Source organism: Condylostylus longicornis, unplaced genomic scaffold, assembly GCF_029603195.1.
Source record: "Condylostylus longicornis isolate FDR11 unplaced genomic scaffold, ASM2960319v2 ptg000004l, whole genome shotgun sequence".
In the NCBI taxonomy this organism is placed as follows: Eukaryota; Metazoa; Arthropoda; class Insecta; order Diptera; family Dolichopodidae; genus Condylostylus; species Condylostylus longicornis.
The window spans coordinates 8,609,635-8,631,461 of record NW_026577973.1 but is presented as its reverse complement, the minus strand read 5'-3'; positions in this window follow the sequence as shown (position 1 = coordinate 8,631,461).

Genomic DNA, 21,827 nt, shown 5'->3' with positions numbered 1-21,827 from the left:
AAAAAGAAGCACTAACAATTAATTTCTCTTGACTCTTCTAAAGAAAATTGATGTTATATACTGTGCTTGACTATATAACGACTCACATAGATTTCTTTTTCGTTTAGCTTTCCTTTGTCAGTATCTTATACTAATTAGTCTTTTCTAGAAGTTAGATTAAATTCATTTCCCATTAATAGTTCAAAACGAAATAAACTAATGTCATGTCTTACAAAACTTCTTCTAAAAACCATAATTTGAGATCAGTCAAGACTTGTGAAAATTTTACACTCAATTATAATCAATTTAAATTTCTTCTGCTTTAAAATTAACTAAAACCAATTAATATATAAATTGCCGGTTTACTCCAGTCTACATTTTGAAAAACTTTATACTATATTTTGCGTTTTCTTTCCTTTAAGGAAAAAATGTTTTTCTCTCTCTCCCCTATCAGTATTGTTAATAGCAAATAGTAAAGAATTATTATAATTCCCAAATTTCAGCCATTTTTATTTCAATAACTCGTAATATTTGAACAAACACTAGAATTTCAAAAACAATATTCGTTTCTAATTAATGTATTTAAAGAATTCAAATGATCTTAACAGGAAACAGTCAAATAGTTAAGTAAAATAACAAGCAAAAAGCACACAAGCAGTTAAGGGTAAGTGTACCATCAACTAGGTACATGAAATTGAAAATATTCAAAAGTAATTATGTTTTCCATCTTTAACTTAAGAAATTAGAATAAATAGACAGAAAATGCTTGTATTCTTTTACATATTTCATATTTACAAAACAGGTGAAACGAGATCACATTATTGAATGGAACTTTTATTTTTCTACTTTTAAAAAAACTTTGGAAACTAATATAATATACCATGGGGCTTCCAATTAAAATTAAAAGGCGAAAAGAAGAAGAAGAAGATGAATTGTGAAAATTTGTGTTTTGCTAATTTTTTTTTTTTTTTGAAAATGAATGAGAAACGCACAAAAGAAATTCGAAAAAGGCATAAAATTTTAAAAAGTATAAAGAAAAAACGAACGAGAATAAAATCGGAAATGATTCGAAATTTTTCCAAATTCGAAAACATTTTAAAACTGGGAATTATTTTTTGTTTTCTCTCCATTTTCATTATAATAAACTGAATGATTTAACAAAAAACTAAAATTACAAAATAATTTTTTTTTTAGGTATTTTTGGTAATTTAAGTCGTTTAACTTTCATTGTGAAAATTTTGTTATTATTGTAAAGTCCGTAAGGGTTTGGCTTTCATTTAAAAAAAAAAATAAATGTTATAAAGACGTTTTTGTATGCAATTATAATGAAGAGCAGAAAAAAAAAATTTCTTCTTAAAAATAATAATAAAGGAATAAAGTGTCTTCACCTGCTGGGAAATATTGGAACTTTTGATAATAATCAAAAAAGTCTAACTTATCTAAAAAATTTTTTTTTCTTCTCTTCAATGTTGATTTTTCGGATTTTCTTTAATAAAATCGGTTTTATGAATGAAATCGATATTACTTTTGTATTATTTCAAATGCCAAACTTTTGATTACTTTACAACTTTCTTTATTATATAAATTTTAACAATGATCGCAGTATATAAGAGAAAAGGTTAAATGAAGGGTTATTGGTATCTCTCGATGATGATAAATGTTAAATATTTCACTTAATTGTTATGAACGAATTTTATAATTTGATGATAAAGTAAAATTTTTAAAATATTTTTAAAATAAAATTAAAACAAAGAAAGAAAAGAAAAACTTAAATTTTAAAATTTTTTTCATATTTAAGTTTTTTTTTCTTTAACAACATACACAAGCTCTGAAAAAAAAATTTGGAAAATTTATAACTAAAGGTGTTAAATACTATATAAAGGAGATAATAATTAGGTGGTACATATAATAAAAAAATAAAAATGGCGATTTAAGAAACTCAGGTTAAAAAATATCATTTGGGAAGCTTAACATATCATAACCAAAAAAATTGGAAAAATATAAGAAAAAAAAAAATTATTCAATTATTTTTTTCTACAGTTTGATTGGAATTTAATTTTTTAAATTGATTTCTTTTATATTTGACAATAAAAATTCGTGATTTATTAAGATTTTTAGAAATGAAAAATTACAGGTTTTCTGAACGATAGAATATTTTAATTTATTTTGTAATAGTATTAATATTTTTGTGTGGTAACACTGGAAATATCGCAGTACAATAAGACATAGACGTATTTTGTAATAGTATTACTAATTTTGTGTGGCAACACTGAAAACATTGCAGAACAATAATACGTAGACGTAAAGATTTTTTCTCTTAAACATCTCGGAAAATTTTTATTGTTCAGAGAAATTGGAGACTGAAATGTGGTCGTATTTGCACAATTTAGGAACCCTCGATTTTTCTTATGATAATATGATAAAAGTATATAATCTGCACTAATTAGATCAGAATATGTTCGTAATAATTAGACACTTTATTTGATTTGTAGCATAATTAAAGCTTAACAATTTCAGATTTGTTGTTAAGATACATAATTTAAATCGAAAATTGCATTTTACTTTTCATTCAACATTTTAGAAATCGAGCGCATTTTGGAAACTAGTATTAAAAAACAATTTTTACATAATAAAATAGAAAAAAACTTCAAAAATATGACAAAATATTCTCATACCTCTTTGTTTAATAATTTGTGAAGAATCGTTTCTTAAGGTAACCCTTTACAAATTTTTTGCATTTTCGATATGCGAGTCACTAATATATAAGACTATCTATAATTTTCATAAATAAAAAACAACCCTTAATGTTAAATTGTTATTGTTTTTTAAATTTGAGAATTGGTAATTAAATAAAAAGGTTCATATAAGAGGCGTGTTACTGTATTTTTAATTGAATCTTTTATAACAGAAAACACAGAGGAAACTGTATAATATGTATTATGTGATTGCTTAATGTTCTTACCAAATTTTTAACAAAAATTCAGCATCAAATACAATTCATCGGCTCATGTTGTACTAAAAAATGCAATTCCGCTTATGAAAACTTGGCCAGAGATACAAAATATAAAATATGTGTTTAAATGATTTGAACGCATATAGGTGTCAAAATTTCCAAAGCAAGAATAAAGTAATTATTATTGCTGCTTTATTTCTTTTTTTTATTTTTAAATCATAACCAAAATTTCGAGTTTGATTGATTTAATTTTGTTTTTTCGTTTTACTCTTTTAATTTTTATTATAATACAGTTTAAAAAAATAATTTATCCGACAAGCCTATGTATAAGTACTCGTAGTGTTAAAATTAATTTAACAGAAAATTCTCTCGTATTTCTTTTTGAAAGTTTCGCGCATATTAACCACATGTAGGTAAATATCCGGCGTCTGATAGAATTGTAATTGAAATCATTTTTTTTTCTTCATTATTGCTCGGTTTTTTTTTTTAGCTTTCATAATTTAAATGGTTGTTAGTTGATTAAATAAACCTTTAATTATGGTTTTACAGTTTGATTAAATATTCAATTTAAAAAAAAATTTTTTTTGAAATTTAAAAATGTAATGATGATTAAACAGAAATATTTAAAAAAAATATAAGAAAAACAAGTAAAAACGTTTCAGTCGGTATGAACCGATTGAATTATACCCTGCACCTTTCGTTATTGTGTAGCAATTACTTGAACCTCTAAAATCATTCTATAGAAACTTCACGGACATGTCTGACCTATAATTGGACATCCGACTGCCAAGTTTCATGAATCTGACCTTATAATTTTTCCAAATATTTAAACTTAGCTTTTGGAGTTGTATGGTAAGTACCTGAACCTGCCAAACAATTCCACCAAAACTTCACAAATATATCTGATCTATAATTGGACACACAACTGCCAAGTTTCATGAATCTGACTTTATTATTTTTCCAAATATTAAGAATAAGCTTTTAGACTTGTATGGGATCTACTCGAACCTGTTAAGCAATTTCACCAAAACTTCAGAAATATATGTGACCTATTACTCAACATACAACTGCCAAGTTTCATGAATCTGACTTTATTATTTTTCCAAATATGTAAAATAAGCTTTTGGAGTTGTATGGCAAGTACCCGAACCTGTCAAGCAATTTCACTAAAACTTCACAAATATATCTGATCTATTATCGGACACACAACTGCCAAGTTTCATGAATCTGACTTTATTATTTTTCCAAATATGTAAAATAAGCTTTTGGAGTTTTATGGCAAGTACCTGAACCTGTCAAGCAATTCCATCAAAGCTTCACAAAAATATCTGATCTATAATCGGACACACAACTGCCAAGTTTCATGAATCTGACTTTATTATTTTTCCAAATATTAAGAATAAGCTTTTAGACTTGCATGGGAGCTACTCGAACCTGTCAAGCAATCGCACCAAAACTTTAGAAATATGTCGGACCTATAATTGGACACACAACTGCCAAGTTTCATGAATTTGACTTTATTATTTTTCCAAATATTTAAAATAAGCTTCTGGAGTTGTATGGCAGCCACTCGAACCGGTGCAGCTATCCCATTATAATTTTTAGAGCATGTGCAAAATATAATTGGACACATGTATACAAAATTTTATATTTATAGCTTTATTAGTTTTTGAAATATTTAAAATAAACTCTTTGAGTTGTATGGCAGCTACCCGAACCCGTCATCCGAAGTAGTCCTATAACAATAGGGCTCGTCCTTGGCACAAAAGAAAAAACTTGTGAAAGTTTGGTGTCGATTGCATTATTCGTTTTTGAGTTATCGTGCGATCGGACGGACGGACGGACGGACGGACGGACGGACAGACGGACATGTCTAAATCAACTCAGAATTTTACGCTGAGCAAGAATATATATATATGTCCATACCGCAGATGACTCCTTCAAGTAGTTACAAACTCCATACCAAAGTTAATATACCCTTCACGAAGTGCAGGGTATAAAAAGGGAGTGAAGTTTAAATTGAATTTAGAATAAGAAAATGAATTGGAACTTTTTTTGTTGTTTCAAATCTCTTTCAAACATCTCAAACAGACTAATTTAATTTTATTTTTAATTAATTTAAAATTAAAATAATTTTAAAATTTTTTTTTAAATTAAATTGCAATCTTAGCTGTACATTTATACACTTGGTTTATTAAAATAAATTTTGGACTGATCTGGAAAAATTTTGATCTAATTGAATCTTAGATAATTAATAGATTTATTAAAAATTAAAATAATTAATACTCGTAAGTCTAACACAAATAGTTTCAATTTAAAAAAATGTTCGATCTGCCTGCCAAGTACTTTAAATATTTTATTATTTGAAATATGTTGGCATTTGAAAAACCGCTTGATATGACATATTCAATAAAACTGTCAATTTATAATCACCAATTTTAACAACATTGGTCATGAAAATTTAACAAAACGTCAACAGCTATAGATATGTCACCTGAAGAATTTGAAAAATCAAAGTTCTGTTAGGTAAATAGCTAGGAACTGGAAGGCAGGTTTTGTGACCAGTGAGGGGACGGGCGCGGACGTTTTTGGAGCAAGAACCAAATTCAGGCGGAAGTTCGTGCTATATATAGACATGTATGTGCAGTTCAACCTTGAAAGACGATACCGCGGACAAGAAATAGTGATGATGTCGGACACTCAGGCTATTATCAGCGCGCTGAGTTCTTTCTTAATATCCTCTGAGGTAGTATGGAGCTGTCTTGAGAAATTGCGTAGAAGCAAACGGTCACACTGTTATGGGTCCCTGGGCACGTGGGCGTGGAAGGCAACGAAGCGGCCGACGTATTGGCGAGAAGGGGGCACTCACACCTCTTGTTGGGCTAGAGCCCTTCTACGGAATCGGACTACGATTCCAGGAGAATTAAGGAAGGAAATCAAGAGGCAGCGTACGAAGTGCTGGAGGGACTTTCCGGAGCTTCGACAGGCTTGGCCTAGAAAGTGAAGACGTTTTTCAAATTTTGTGGGCAGGACGAGGAGTCTTCAGCACACATTTTGAGGAAATACGTGGTTCTCATCATGAGAAGGGAGGTACTGGGAAACTACTGCCGGCCCTTCAAAGTTGCTCGAATTCATCAGAAGGGTGTGTCTCGACAGGGTGTTGTAGGGTTTTCTCTCACGCCTAGCTGGAGGCACAATAGATCTAAATTTTCTGGTCGCGGTGCACCTATACCCATTCATTGCAATCTACAATCTAGGTATATAGCTATTTGATAAATATTGTAAAAGTAAAGGCATTTTTGGATACCTGAAATATTTAGCAAAAACATATTTTTGAAAAATCAAGGAAAAAATTCCAAAATGGTGGCGATTTTTAAATTTAATTCCTAGTTGTAATTTTTAGTCCTATTGGAGTGCTTTCATCACTTTTGCAAAAATTTTCAGCCCCTTTTTTTAAGAACTATAAGATGTTATATCAAGCTCAAAAACAGTAGACTCAACATTATAATATTAAAAACTATGAATGTAATCTATAATATTCTCCATTATTGTTACATCATTAACATTATCTAACAAAAGTTGTATTATTAAATCTCAGTGTCTACTTTGCATAAAATCATGAAGAACTATTTTGGGAAATCATTTTCTTGTTTGTCTTATCAATTTTATTGACATTTAGACTGCAAATAGTGGCCTAAATGAAATTATGTTTTCAAACTTGAGTTAGATAATTAAGAGTTTGTCAGTTTTTTTTCTATAGCAGCAATTGTTTTATCGCATAATATTGTTATAAAAATCAAACTCTGAAATCATTTGCTATACACAGCTGTGCCAATTAAGCTAGAGATTTTTCAAAATATTAAAAGGCATTTTAAAATTTTGTATGTACTTTTTTTTTTTTTATTGGTATGAAAAGAAAACTTCCTTTTATTCTGGAGAAGAAAAATCAGCTTTGATAAAGTGCGTATGTAGCGCACGAAATATACTAGCGAAAAATAAAAAAAAAGTATTTTATTCCGAACAAAAGGAAGTTTTCTTTTCATACCAATAAAAAAAAAAAAAAAAAGAATTATATTTCGGAAAAATTATCAACCATTGAAAAAGAAAAAATTTTTTTGAATTGTGTATTTAGTTGAAAATAATTGAATTTGGCCTTTTCTAGCCTTTTTTGTCTGAAATTTAGCAATTTTTAAATTTTACTGATTCCAACACTGATTCAAATTCATTATTACTAAAATAGTAAGCAAATAAACATAGTTACGAATAGAATTTCGGTTAATTTTGTTCTTTTTGATCAAAGTTTTGATGGAAACAAACTAATCTAGGAAATTATTGTAAAAATTGATTCTAACTCTAGTTAACATTTTGTCAATTTAATTAATTAATCTCCCTGTTTAATTTCAATTTTCAAAAAAATTATTTGCGGGAATATATTTGAGTAAAACTTTTGTTTTCTACTAATTCTTAGACTTAAACTATTTGTTTTCGATAATAGAACAATAACCAATTTCTTCAAAAAACAACTATTACAAAAATTTATCATTTAAAGCTCATACAACGGAAGTATACACTAATTTGTGATCGAAAAAATTTTAAATTCATTCCGGAAATAATAAATGTGTAGACACTTACAACACATACCAAAAACGATGACATACATTTTTCGTTTCATAACATAATCGGATTAAAAAACAATCCCAAAATTCCAAACAACAACAAAATCAAAATAATTATTTTGTTTATAAAGATTTTCTCACTTTTTTCATTTGGTAGGTAATAATTGCAGACTGAAAAAAACCAAACTCATATTACGCTAAATTTAGAAGTGAAGAATTAGTTATATAAAAATGACGTAGATAATAAAATGTTCCGGCATTATAGGACCGCCATATAATTATAATGTCAATAATTTAGTCACTAAAAATCATATCCGACCAAATGATCTATTCTAAAGACCACCCAATCAAACAAATTATCATTATCAAAATCGAAAAATCAAAAAAAAAATTTTAAAACAAAGGTGAGAATTTTTGCTGCTTTATAATCAAAAAAAAAATTCCTTTAGAAAATTTAATTTTGATTTTTGTTTTTACTTTTTCAGCTAAAGAGTCTTCTAAGCAAGTTGATGACTTAATAAATTAATCGAATCTTAAACGCAAATACTTCAAAAAAAAGGTTCACTTGTTTCTTTTCTTCTAAAAACGAAAAAAATATTATAAAAAAAAAAATTCACCTCATCAAATTCATCACACGATATTGAAGTATTGGACAGCTTATTACACTTAAAATTAATATCTAAATCTGAGGTAATCATATCAAATTCAAAGATGACAGATTAACTGCGTGAATACAAATAATAAGAGAAATGGTCAACGTTTCAAACAATAAGAAAAACCACCAGATTCAATATTTTTTAGACCTCCTGAATAGAAAAATTTTCATTCAGATTTTTTGAAAAATTTCTGTGGTTTTTCATTGTAAAAGGAATTTAAATGCATTGAAACAACAAGGTTTTTAATATTTTGGTACTGTAAAGAGAACAAGTTTACAGTTTACGAGTAATATGAATAATTCATTACTAGTACGAAAGTTTGTGTTATGAAGGTTTTTTCTTCGTCTGTAAAGTGTTCTTCATTATTATTGTTACACATTTTCTTTCATGTTTTTTTTTTTGCTTCTCTCTTCTCATTTTATTTTGCTCTTCCTTTTCACTCATTTTCTTTTGATATTTTGGTATGCACTTAATTTATTGAATTTTTTTTTTTGAGTGTTTTTTTTTTTGTTTTTGTTTCGGTGACCACACCATTTGTACACAGTTCATTCGCTTAGCATAACAAAGGGAATCTAAAGAGCATAAATAAACATTATAAAAAAGTGTTGTAATTACATGATGAACCTTATTTTCTCACACGCAATCCAGCAATCTCTAATTGATAGGGTATTTTCTTTCTTTTTTATATAAATTCCTCCATTATTATTTTAAATTTGCTTAAACAAGATCAAGAATTTTTATTTTGGAATTCAAAACGAAAAAGAAAATATAATTTTTACAGAGTATACACCTAAAGTTAGGTACATCATTTTTACGACATGCTTTTTATCGATTAATTAATTCACTATATATATTGTTTTATTGTTTTCAAAATAAATGAATTATAGGCCAGTTCTGCTTGTTTGATTAAGATTTCCGTGAACTATTGAAGTATAACAGTCTAGAAGTACAATAATAAAAAATAAGAGTTAAAGTTGGGGACAATAATATTAGAATTGAAGAAAATAGTCAAAAACATTTCTACTAAAGCAGGGTTACTAGAAAATTATTGTAAATGAAGTTAAACTTTGCCGTAAACTCTAACTAAAGTACTATTTTTTTTATCCTACTTCGTTTTTAGGAGAAGCATAGGGCTGGTGCACGATATTGTATATATCCATGAACCAGTTTCTGACGTCATGGGGTTTACTAGGCAGATGACGATCCTACCATAGTTTTATATAAAATATTTAAGGTCATATTTACTGTTTTTATTTTGCTGGTATTTTTTTAATATTGATTATTATTGAAATATTGCAATTAGTTAATATTAATTTTTTTATTTTTATATGTAATGTGTATAAAGCTATATAATATTGAATATAATTTTTATAATAAGTGACCTGACTGGGCAATAATTGTTCAGGTGAAAAGTATTATTTTAATTTTATAAAAAATTATATGCTTGATATTGTGATAGTTGCTCTTTGTAACACAATATTTCAAATTTTAATACTATAATGCATGACTGTGCTGATAGACCCAAGATTATTATAAAAATTTTATAGAATTTTTGTATGTTTCTATAGTCCGATCGTTCTAAATTAGCTTCTTTATCAATATAAAATTTTAAAATCAAATAAAAGTTAGTTACACTAAAACATGAGTCATTCAGTATTTTATTTCGAAATTCGAATCAATTTTAAATTGTTATATTGCAAATTCAGTGCTGCATAATATGAAAAAACCTTTTTTTTTTTTGTAAATTTTTAAATTTTTAAATTGTTAGACACAATTTGATTTTTACAAAATACTAAAATAAACTTTGTATCAATTTATCCTTTTTCCGCCTTTGTTCTTGAAATTATTTTTTTTTTAATTTTCTATTAAAACAAAATTATTATCACTGTATGCAAACAATAAGAAACTGTTCCCCACCTTCAGAATTCAAAAATAATCGTTTAAGTTCGGAAAGAAAATAAACAATAATTTGTAAATTTTTTAATTCCAATAAGTTATGGGGCTATACAATTCAAAAAACAACCCATTAAAAATATTTTTAATATTTTATTTGTTCAAAAATATTTCTGCCGACATGTAGGTAATAATAAGCGAGTATTAAATTTACTTTATACAAATGGGGAAAAATTTTAAATTGAAAAGGTTATAAAAAAACTTTTTGTCTTTTTATTTTGAATTCGCAAATTTTTATGCTTTTGATCAAAATCGATTTTAACAATATGAGGATTGTAAAAAAAATGTACAATACCTGAAAAATAAAATTTTGTTTTTTTCTTTGAACTTTTTAATTTGTCATTTCATATTCTATAAATGGAAAGGTGTGACTGCTTCAAATTGAAAATCATGTCGTTTATGCAGATTTTTGTTTTCTGTTTTAGTATTTTAATTGTACATATACACATATGTATACATTATTTGTACATAAATATGTGATTGAATAGCATGAGGCTATAAATTTTTCCATAGATAAGTTATTCAAGGTAAATATTCAATTTAAATATTAACTTAACTGCTTAAAATTGAAAATAATAAATATAAAAATAAGGTACCTATATATTCTAATTAGCATTACTAAGTGGGATGATATGACAGCCTTTTTTTTTTGATCGAAAAATAAATATATAACAAATATAATAAACACAAAAAAATTTTTTAGTGAGTTTTTATTCACTTGAGTAGAAGAATATTTACATAGGTGTTATCTATCTATTGTGTTCGTGTTTAAAGAATCGCTTATAAATGAGTTGCGTGCAAGTTAGGGTAAGACATCTTTCAGGAATTGTCAGAAAATAAAATTTTTTTTGCTCTCTTCAGTTATGGTTTTTTTTAATTTTTTCTTTTTTGGCATTATTTTTAAGTTAACCAGGACTAATTTTAATTTTTTTTTTTTATTTTAAATAGTTTCAATTTTTTTCTTCAGTTTAAATGTTACGGGTCGTAATATAACAATCGATTGAAATAGTTAAAACACAAAAGTAAAAAAAAAAAAACTAGCACATAAAAATCCACTTTAGCGCACTTATTTAGATCCAGAAATAAATAAGAAAAACGCAATTATAAGAGTTATAAGAAGCGACTCGGGAATTTTATCCACTATTAAAAAAAGTAGAGAAAACTTCCTAAATCATAATTTAAAAAAAAAATAAAGTAACATACTATGATATGCACTATATACTAATTTATAAAGGTGACTACAATTTTTGTTAGAATTGCTTAGTGTTTGAAAATAGTGTTAGACAAATCAATAGCATAGTAACTTGTTATTAAGTTCGCCTTATTAATTAATTTTATATTGTTTACAAATTACATTTTGTCCTATCTAGAAAACGACTCTTAATTTCTCTTTCACTCGTTTTGTTCTAAATACGAATCCAAAATAATCTTGGAATTTATATTCTCGTCTTATATAGCTATATCTACCATAATTGTTATAATATGTTCATCAAATCATAAGTTGTCAGCAACACAATATTTGGGAGCACTCGCTGTTTGGAGCTGGCCGGTTCGATGAGATTACACACAAATTTTTCTGATCAGAATAGGTTATTTCTAAAACTATATAAATTTTACGGTATCAGTACATACGACTACTGATGAAACAAGAAAAATTGAAGAATACTTAGTACCAACAAGCATACTTAGCGATTCTTAAAAAAAATTAAATATTAACACTTAATCCACAACACTTGTGAAGGAGCTTGTGAAGTAGACCCTTAAATGAACTTTGTCTGAACAGATTACACTTACACATATCTTAATTACATTCTAAAAGTTTAGTTAAAATCAAGTTTCTCTGTTTACTTATTATAATATTGCTAATATTGTTTGTTCAGAATTGGATTCTTTTATGGGTCAAAGTTCAAGTTTTCTGAAACATAGTCAATACTATTCGTACCTTACTTTTTTGCAGCATTGATAAATTTTGGTACACGACCGATGGTGCAGTGGTTATTGCACTGGTCCTTTAACTGAATGGCTTTAAGTTCAAAGCTGATATCTTTATGAAAAATTATCTTCAATATTATACATGTATGTACAGCTTTACATTGAATACATATAAAATAAAAAATTAATATTAACTAATTACCATATTTGGAAAGTATTAGCAAAATGAAACTTTACCATAAAAATGATGGTAAGTTTTTCGCCTACATAGCAGAACTCAATTACGTAAGAATTCATTCATTCATGATATCGTAATGAACGAACTATATGCTCCTTCCAGAAGCGAAATAGGATAATAAACAAGAGAAATTTCTTCAGTAGCTAAACGTAAAATGCGGTGTAACGAGGAATAGAAGAAACAAAATAACGCATCTATCCAGCTACGAAATGAGAGAAGTGTTTTAATTGGTTTTGTGCCAAAATACTTCAGTAAAATCATATTAATTATGGACCAAATATCATTGGGGTAGATTCTTATATAGCCTAAAAATATTTTAATAGTTTACAAACTGTTAGTGCTTATATTTATTGGTAAAGAAATGAAATGGTACAAAAAAAAATGATTTTTTTAAGAGTTTAAATATGAATCACATTTTTCCTTATGTGTATGTATATGTGAGTGTGAATAAAAATATGTAGTATTTCGAATTCAATAATGCTTTTTGAAAACCTGTAATTATTTTGCTAAGCGCAACGAATAAAATGTTATTTTACTTTATTTCATTTTCTATAGCTTTTATTTTCATACCTTTGAAATTGGCGCTTTTTTTTTGGCGGTAAAACATTAAAGAGGAAATTCTGTAGGTATTTTTGTTTTGGTCTTTATTTTTATTTTCAATAATATTTATGTACATATATGCATATATTTTTTTATTTTATAGATAGAAGAATAATATTGAAACTTGAGATCTCTAAAGAAAATTTTATTGTAATGAAAAATTAAAACAAAAACGATTTGTTTCTTAATGGGATTTGTTTTTTTTAGACATTTTCATTTGTTACATATATTTTATTTGAACGTATATGTTTGTATCCGAAGTGAATTGGATATTATAATTTATAAAAATTTAAAAGAAATGCATATTTAAATTTCCTCATTTAAGAAAGAGTTTCAAAAAGAATAAAATATAGTTGAGTACTAGTCAACCATATTCAAACTTACTATTCACAATTATTATAACTAAGGCAATAGCATACTAGAATAATCTAGTAATATAACATATGTACATGTAGAGATAGAATGATGAACTAGATTTTGTAGAAAATTAACTAATTTCAAATTATTCTCTCATATGAATATGCTAAATAAGCTAGTTAAGAATATAGTTGAACTTAATATTCAAACATATAATTACACTCTTTTCAAAGTTGTGCATATTAAATTTGCAATTATTATTCTTTTAAATCTTCAAACGATTGCAATATCATTATTTTAAATGCATAACAATAATATTATTGTAAAGGTAATTTTAAAAATACCCCGAAGGAGTAAATAATGTATATATAGTGCATTAATATATACATCCAGCAAAATATGCAAATAATAATTTTAGTACAAATCTTTTGAAATTACAAATAAATTTTCATTCTGACAATATAGTGAAAGACTGAATAAGATTTCTCATTTTCTAGAAATTAAAATTATGTATTTTTTATAATTATTGGTAATAAAGTATAAGCAAAATGAAAATTATTATAAATGATATTAGTTATAAAAGAAAGAGTTAAATGCAATGAATATTGCCGATTCTTCTGTATTTTAGTACTTAAATATTAATTCTAGTACTTGAAATCTATGCAAATACTTATATACATTAAGATTAATTTGGAAGTTAAGGTAATAAGATTGAATTTAAGTAGATAATTACAGAAATTGAAATTAAAGTAATTTGTTTTGATTTGTTCAGATGTAAAACAAAATATTTGTAATATATAATGGGTATACAAAATTGGGTCACAATTAAAAAATGAACAAGCAAGCTGATATTAAGTTTTAAATAATTCATTTAACATTCAAACTGAATTTTCTTCTTTCAATAATATTTTTATTTTCGAACTGTAGTTAGTAGCATTTAGGCTCCACACCAGATTTTTGAGTCAGACTTCAGTTTCATAATTGACTAAGTAATTAACAAGAAAATCGACTAGCCTGCCATAATTTCTTCTTTATATTAATTATGGAAAGTTATTGATATTTTATTGTTTATTTTAACTGAAATTTAAATATGGAACATTTTGGATATAAGAGTAATTACTTTTATATAATTAACATTTTATTTTATAATATTGCATACTAAGCTATATATATATATATATATATATATATATATGTAATATTAAATAGAACTATATGTAGCAGTAAACTGACCAGTGTTGGAATTCGGGTTCTTCACTACAATATTGCTCTAGTCAACAATATAATTCTGACCAAAGTGTTTATTGCACTGATTCTTTAACAGAAGGGTGTCGGGGTCAAAGCCCAGTCTGTTCACTATAAAAATTATATTCAATATTATATAGCTTTATCCATTATACATAGTACATACATTAACTAATTGCCATAGTTCAATAATATCCAATATTAAAATTACCAGCAAAATAAAATAGTAAATATTAATAATCTTAAATATTTTATATAAAACTGTCGTAGGATCGTCACCTGCCTAGTAAACTCAATGACGTAAGAAACTGGTGTTCATGGTTATCTACAATATCGTGCACCAGCCCTATGCTTCTCCTAGGAGCGAAGTAGGAATACAAAAAAAACAAAAACAATATAACTCAATATTGAAGTATTTCGGAAATGTTTGAATACTTATAGGCACATAGATAACAAGATTTATTAATTATTGTGTTGGTAAATCGCTTCTTTGGATGGAAGATTTAATCATCCAATAGTCAAATAATATAAATCGGATTCTTAAATTCGATTCGACGTCAAGGTATCGCACTCATTTGAATTTTTGTTCCAAATTAACATATTTTAACGAAAATGATCAATTAATAATGCACATTTTAAATACAATGGATAAGGAATCAAACAAACATGAGATCCAAAGATTATCATCCTTATATCTGTAATATTTTCCAACTAAACTGTAAGTTACCCACTATTATACAATTTATATTATATCATCAAGTCGATTTGTCTATAAATTCTTTTATTCGATTTGTAAAGGTAGCCTGCATTAGAGTTTATGCCATTTTGCTTGACTGATTTTCTATTTTTCAGGTAAATATTTTATATACGTTTCAAATTGTATAACCTTTATTGGATTAGGTATTGTTCTGATTTTGAAAAAAAAAATAAATAGCTGGTAATACTAAATAGTAACAAATCTATTATTTTAAGTCAAATTCATTTGAACCTAATTAGTTTTTTCCTTTTTAAGGATAATTTTAGCGCCGAAACCAAATCTTTCAATTTAATTTTGTTTTTTGTGAAAAAGAACAAAGAAAACTTAAAGGAACGATAAAATTTTAATCCGGAGGTGTGAAGCGAAAAGAAAGTAAATTTTTCATTTTCATAATGACTATTTAAAAATTTTTTTTGTATTGAAAATTAAATTTTAAATGAATATTAGTCAAGGATTTGATTTGATATTTTGTAGAATACTTTTACATGTATTCAGATATCAAAGATTTTGAACATGAACGGCAATATATCAAAATCTGATCATTAGAGGAATTAAGAAGAAAAAATTACGAATTATAAAATATGAGGATAACGATTATAAAAAAGGATTTTTTAGTGTTCATTTAATTTGATATTTTGATTTAAGTTTTCGTAGAAAATATACCTCCCACGGTATAATTGTTGTTAATGTTCAAATTCAGTTAATTGAAAATATTTTAACTAATCTGAAAAATTAAAGAACAGCAATATAAATCAGGAACCCGCTTCTTGATTTAAACGAGACAATGTGTCTTGGTTTTTTTCAGAAATTCTTCTTTCTTTGTTTCTACATTAATTATCATCTGACTATTTTAGGCGTATCTTATATAATTCAAGTAACAATATCAATTTTGCGTTTAATATACGATATTCTTCTAGAAATTATGTCGCTTCTTATTAAGGATCAGGGAAATGTCGGCTTGTTTTGCTTATGGTTTCATATTAAGTAAGCAAATAACTAGCAAATAACTAAAAATTGTGTAAATTGAAAAAAAAGAGATTTTTATTAAATGTATAGAAGAGTCAAAGTAATCGCCAATATTGCGAGGGAGCAATATAACCATAAATCCTAACACGAATCCAACATTAAATTGTTTTTTCTGTTATTTTTCTATTTCATTATAAGATATACAATTTCTTGTTTAATTCTCTATAATTTTTTTGTTATTGTTCTCGATCACTAGGATATTGGACAATGTGTTGAACACTGTCTTAATACACAAGTATTGCTATTTCAATTCTACTTATTTTCGTTCACTATAGCATCATTTTCACGGTACTCTCTAGTGCTGTGATTTCTACTATACTGCCAGCGAATTCTTGCACACTATTTTTTCTATATTATGCTTTGGTAACAAATAAGGAAAACCATGTCGACACATCCTTTTTATTATATAACAGAGCCTTTAAAATGGCAATTATTATTTTATACTTAAAAAAAGAAAATCACTGAATTAAACCAGACCTTACGATATGCTTAAATTATATACGATTTCTTCAATTTAATTTCTTATTTTGACAAAAGTGTGAAATAAATAAAGGAAGAACAAATTTAGAAATTAAGATTTTGAATAAATTTTACAGAGATTTATTATGTATTCTTTTTTATCCTTACTTACCCATGCGTATTCATCTTTGATTTATAATAAAAGAAAATCCAAAATCTCCGCTTAAAAAACAAAAATACCGAATTTGGTTTTGATATTCCGATAAATATTTTTTTTTTTCAGCGTTTTTATATTTGATTGGATTTCTTTTATTATTTTGCCATTTTTTTCTTTTGTTCTTTTTCTGTTTTATTATCCTTTTGGTTTGAGATTATCTTATTGCATATTGGTCTGTATATAACACTCTTAATACGTATATTATGTCGGTATCTAATTGCATGTTATTTTTCACCTTAAATGAAGATATCAAAATTTATTCGATTTTATTTTTATGATTTTGATTATCTTTTCGGAAATTGCACTGCCACGAAATAATTAAATTGTGACTTCGTTGGAGGTCGTTCAATTGTAGGTAAAGAAAAATGATCAAAGAAAAATCAAATCGATAAGGAGGCAGTAAAAACACAGAAAAGAAAAAAGAACCAGAAGAAAAAATAATGGAAAAGAAATAGGAAAGAAAAGAAAAGAAGAGAAAGAGAGACAAAAGACAATTTGTAATAAGAAAACAAGAAATTAATTTGGCTTTGTTGTAGGTATGGCACACGTGAGTTTTTTTTTTCCATATTTTTTTTTTTGCCGTTGCATTATAATCCCTTAAAATTACAGGCAATTTTCGTTGTTACGCTTCAAAAGTGTTGTAATCCTTGTATATGATGGTATAGAAAAAAAAATTAACTAACAAAAAATATGAAGAAATGGCCAATTCAAAAATATTTGAGAAACAAAAAAATTGTTTGATTTTTCAATGTAGGTTTTGTTTAGCTTTCAAATGAAATATTCTGAACTTTATGGATCCATAATAAAAATTACAGGAGTTTGTTATGATCGTGATTCAATATTAATCGGGATTTCTTGTTTTTATTATACCTTTCGATCATTTCCTGATGTTTTATTTGACCGGTTCAATCAATTTATTTTTTGCTCCTCAATGGTTTCTCTTTGCTTTGTTTTATGTATTCAAAATATACTAAATTGTTGTATGTATGTACATACATATACGTTTATGTACTGTAACAATAAAAACTTTTATTCAGGGTGGCATTGCAATTAGTTCTAATACAATAAAATTACAGCAACTAAGATTTATATAAACAATTGAATACTATAAGGTGTCCATTCTTAAATTGTGTTCTTTTAAGTAGATTTAATGCAGATTTAGAACGCAAATATCATACAATTAAAAATAAATAGGTCAAAAAATCAGAAAATATGCAAATAAAATTTGAAGACACACGAAAATCTCTATAAATGTTATTTATATTGATTTTGTATTTTAATTTTAAGTTAGGCAAATTTGTATTACAGTATTTTAAAAGAGTAGCTTTATGAAAAATAAAAATATAATCACGGCTAAAAGAGGTCACATTCATGTAGAGCATGCAAAATGGAAAAGAAATATTATTAAAAAATTTTGACGAGTATAAAATTTGATGTGGTTTGATAAAATGTGTGCATAATAAAGAAATTTCATATTTGCATTGAATATAGTTTTGAGCAATTTGAAAATTCCCTCTTTAGCAGCAAATTAAAGATATTTACCGTTTATAATTACTGCTTTAAAATCATCAAATGATTTACATGTGTTTTTATGCTATAATATGTTATATAACCTAATATTCAACAGCCAACACCCAACATTTTTTCGATTCATAATGCCATACTTATTACATATTTTTAAATTTCAAATTCGAATCAAACGCTGACACAATTTTCGGACTATACGAGTATGTATGGAAAATTTAACGTCAATTGTTATTTTCGAATCAGGCTCTATAAATTCAAAGTTTTAATATTTTGGTTGTGTGATCCCGCATACAGTATAAATACAATTAAAAATGTGTTGAGGATGTTTGAAATGTGTTAAGGATATGTATTGATAAGATAGTATTATTACAATCCCTGAAAAGTAATTTGATTAATTGAACTTCAGAGAATTCTTCTTTATAACAATTCTAAATCAAGTACTGCAATTTTTCCACGTGGAAAATTATTATTGAAATTATAAAGCCCAAATTTTATTAGTTTAACTAACAAAACCATTAGAATAAATTTTTTTTGGATTACGTTTAGTTCAAGCGTAATCTTTGAATTTACTTTCACAAAAGCTTTGTGGAAAACCTTTAATTTTTTATATTTTTAGACTATAACAAATTTGGACGCTTTAGCTATTTATTTAATTTTCATGATGACAGAATTAAAGTAGTTCAGCTTATATTTTCATAGAGCATTCTGATATTCTCATAAATAAAATTTAAATCTTAGTTTCTGCTCTTATATATAAAACTTATAATATAAATATAGGTGTGATTTTATTTCTAAATTCAATTATAAATGAATATTATGTTTACCTGTGAAACCTACACGATCTATAATTGAAAATCCCTTTATGATAATTATAAGTGTAACAAAATTCTTAATAAATTTCCTTTCTTAGATCAATATACCGCGCGTTGTTATTTTTATCACTATTTTAATATATTTTGGGAAATATTCTCTATCCTTCTTGTACTCATTATTAGATATTTGTCGTCGGTCTTAGAGGGTCTCTAATTAAATATTTTTTTGATGACCATTATTTTTGTTTTTTGAAAAATTTTATGACAAAAAAGGTTAGCCCTATTAACATGTTTTACTTTTTTTTTTTGTTTCTTAAATCTTATTGTGTATAACCTACACAATATTGAAATATTATGAAATAAAAATTTTTAAGGTTAGAATATCGATTGATTCAAATTAGAGACTATATAATATTTGAAATAAATTATGTAGATATACGATATTTTTAAAAATATATTGCTAATGTTATTAGGTAACAATATGGCGGGACTCTTTTGATGTATTATCCATTTAGCGTTAAAATATGTATATATACTTGATATAGTTAAAGAGAAAAGGATACCGCGTTTTCCCATGAAAGATCGCCACGATGAATAAATTTAATGATTTTCAGTAGTTTTTTCTTGTTTTTGATTTTTTTTTTGTTTTTCTAACTAAAATATTGTAATAAAATTAACGTTCTTTGTCATTTTGTCGTGTAAAATAGTTAACACAGAATATTGTTTAGTCGTTTATTTAGGAAATAACAAAATAAGAGAAGTGATTGCTACTGTTTTGATTCCTTTTAAATTTAACAGTAAATTGATTAAGGTAATAAAATTAAGGTTACAAATGGAAAAAAAATTTTTTTACACATTTTATAATATTTTAATTTATTACTGTTATAATGAGTAATTTAAATAATGAAATTCTTATATGTTATTAAAGCGTATACGAATAGCAATAATTTTTAATAAGTAAAAATCTAAGATTTATTTGTATGTAAGCGTTTTCGAAATAAAAGCCATGTGTTATTAAAAAATGTGAGAGATAAAGTGTGTGAAACCTACACAACCTACAATTACAGTATTACATTAGAAATCGAAGAAAGGAAAGACTTCAAGGAGTTAATCCCAAAATAAAAAAAAATAGTTCTTGTTTGTTGCACCAGTCAAAATTACAAAGAAAAATGTCTTTAATTCCATATTTATTGTCAAATTCGTACGATTTGGTTGATCCTTGGGAGTTGAGGAGAAATTATTTAGGCAGACGTCGCTAAAATTCACCATAGGATCATTATGGTTTAGGAATAATACCAGCAGAAATTCAATTATTATCAGCAATTCCATCGTTATTGACAAATGAAACTGATAGGTTAGCCAAAAAATTGGAGTCAAATTTACCACAGCCCGTTATCGGTAAAGACGGATTTCAAATTCATATGGACGTATAACAATTTAAGCCAAATAAGATAACTGTAAAAACTGTTGACGATTATGTTGTAATTGAAGGCAAGTATAAAAAAAGGCAAGATGAATATGGTTATATATCGCGACATTTTGTTCGAAAATACAACCTGCCAAAGGGTTTTAACAGTTAACAAGCTGTTTCATCTTTGTCTTCAGATGATGTTTTAACAATTAAGGGTTATAACAATTTAACAAGTCAAATATCAACTTAACTTGTCATCTTCAAAAACAAAGTGATTGAATGGTAATTAAATTTAGAAAATTTCTAGAAAAAGTAATAGTTGCAATTCGGAAAAAACTCTTCGGACTTAAAAATTGTGTTATACAAATATAAATTACGTACTTACTTGATATGTATAAAATCAGGACCTTATATTATAATTTTAGATTTAAGTAAACATCATTTTTCGATTCTATGACTACCTAATTCCGACTTTACTTATTAAAACAAGTGAATTATTGTTCCGAGAATTCGAGACTCAAAATTAATAATGGGATTCAATTAAAATCTGAGGCAACAAAATTTTCAAGATTGAAATTTTGAAATTAAAATAGAATTGGTTATGTAAAATATGTTATATTGGTTATGTAAATAAAATATGTTTGGAGATTCTCGGTCTAAAAAATTATACTTTTTTTTTTAAATTGGATTACCTCAAGAGAAAAGCAAATGCAATCTTGTTTCCAGTATATTATTTAATTGAAAGTAAATATAAATCATATGGTATACAAAAGTAGGAAAACCAAGTTTGAAATAAGTAAGCAAATTTAAAAATTTAAGGTCTTTTCTGTTTCTCGAATCTTTTATCAATAATAAGACTTTTTTTCGTTCTTCTATCATTGTTAGTGCAATACAAAATTAAAATTTTAGTAAAATCTTGACTTATATTAAATTTCAATGGGATATGTGTTTCTACTATATGTAAGTTTTCGCATTCCCGACCCAATTTTACTAAGTCATAAGGATTTAATAATACCCATAAGGATTTTAAATTGTTAAAAGTATTTTTGCTCACAGTTAAATTTTATTAAAATATCAGAATTTTTCTTT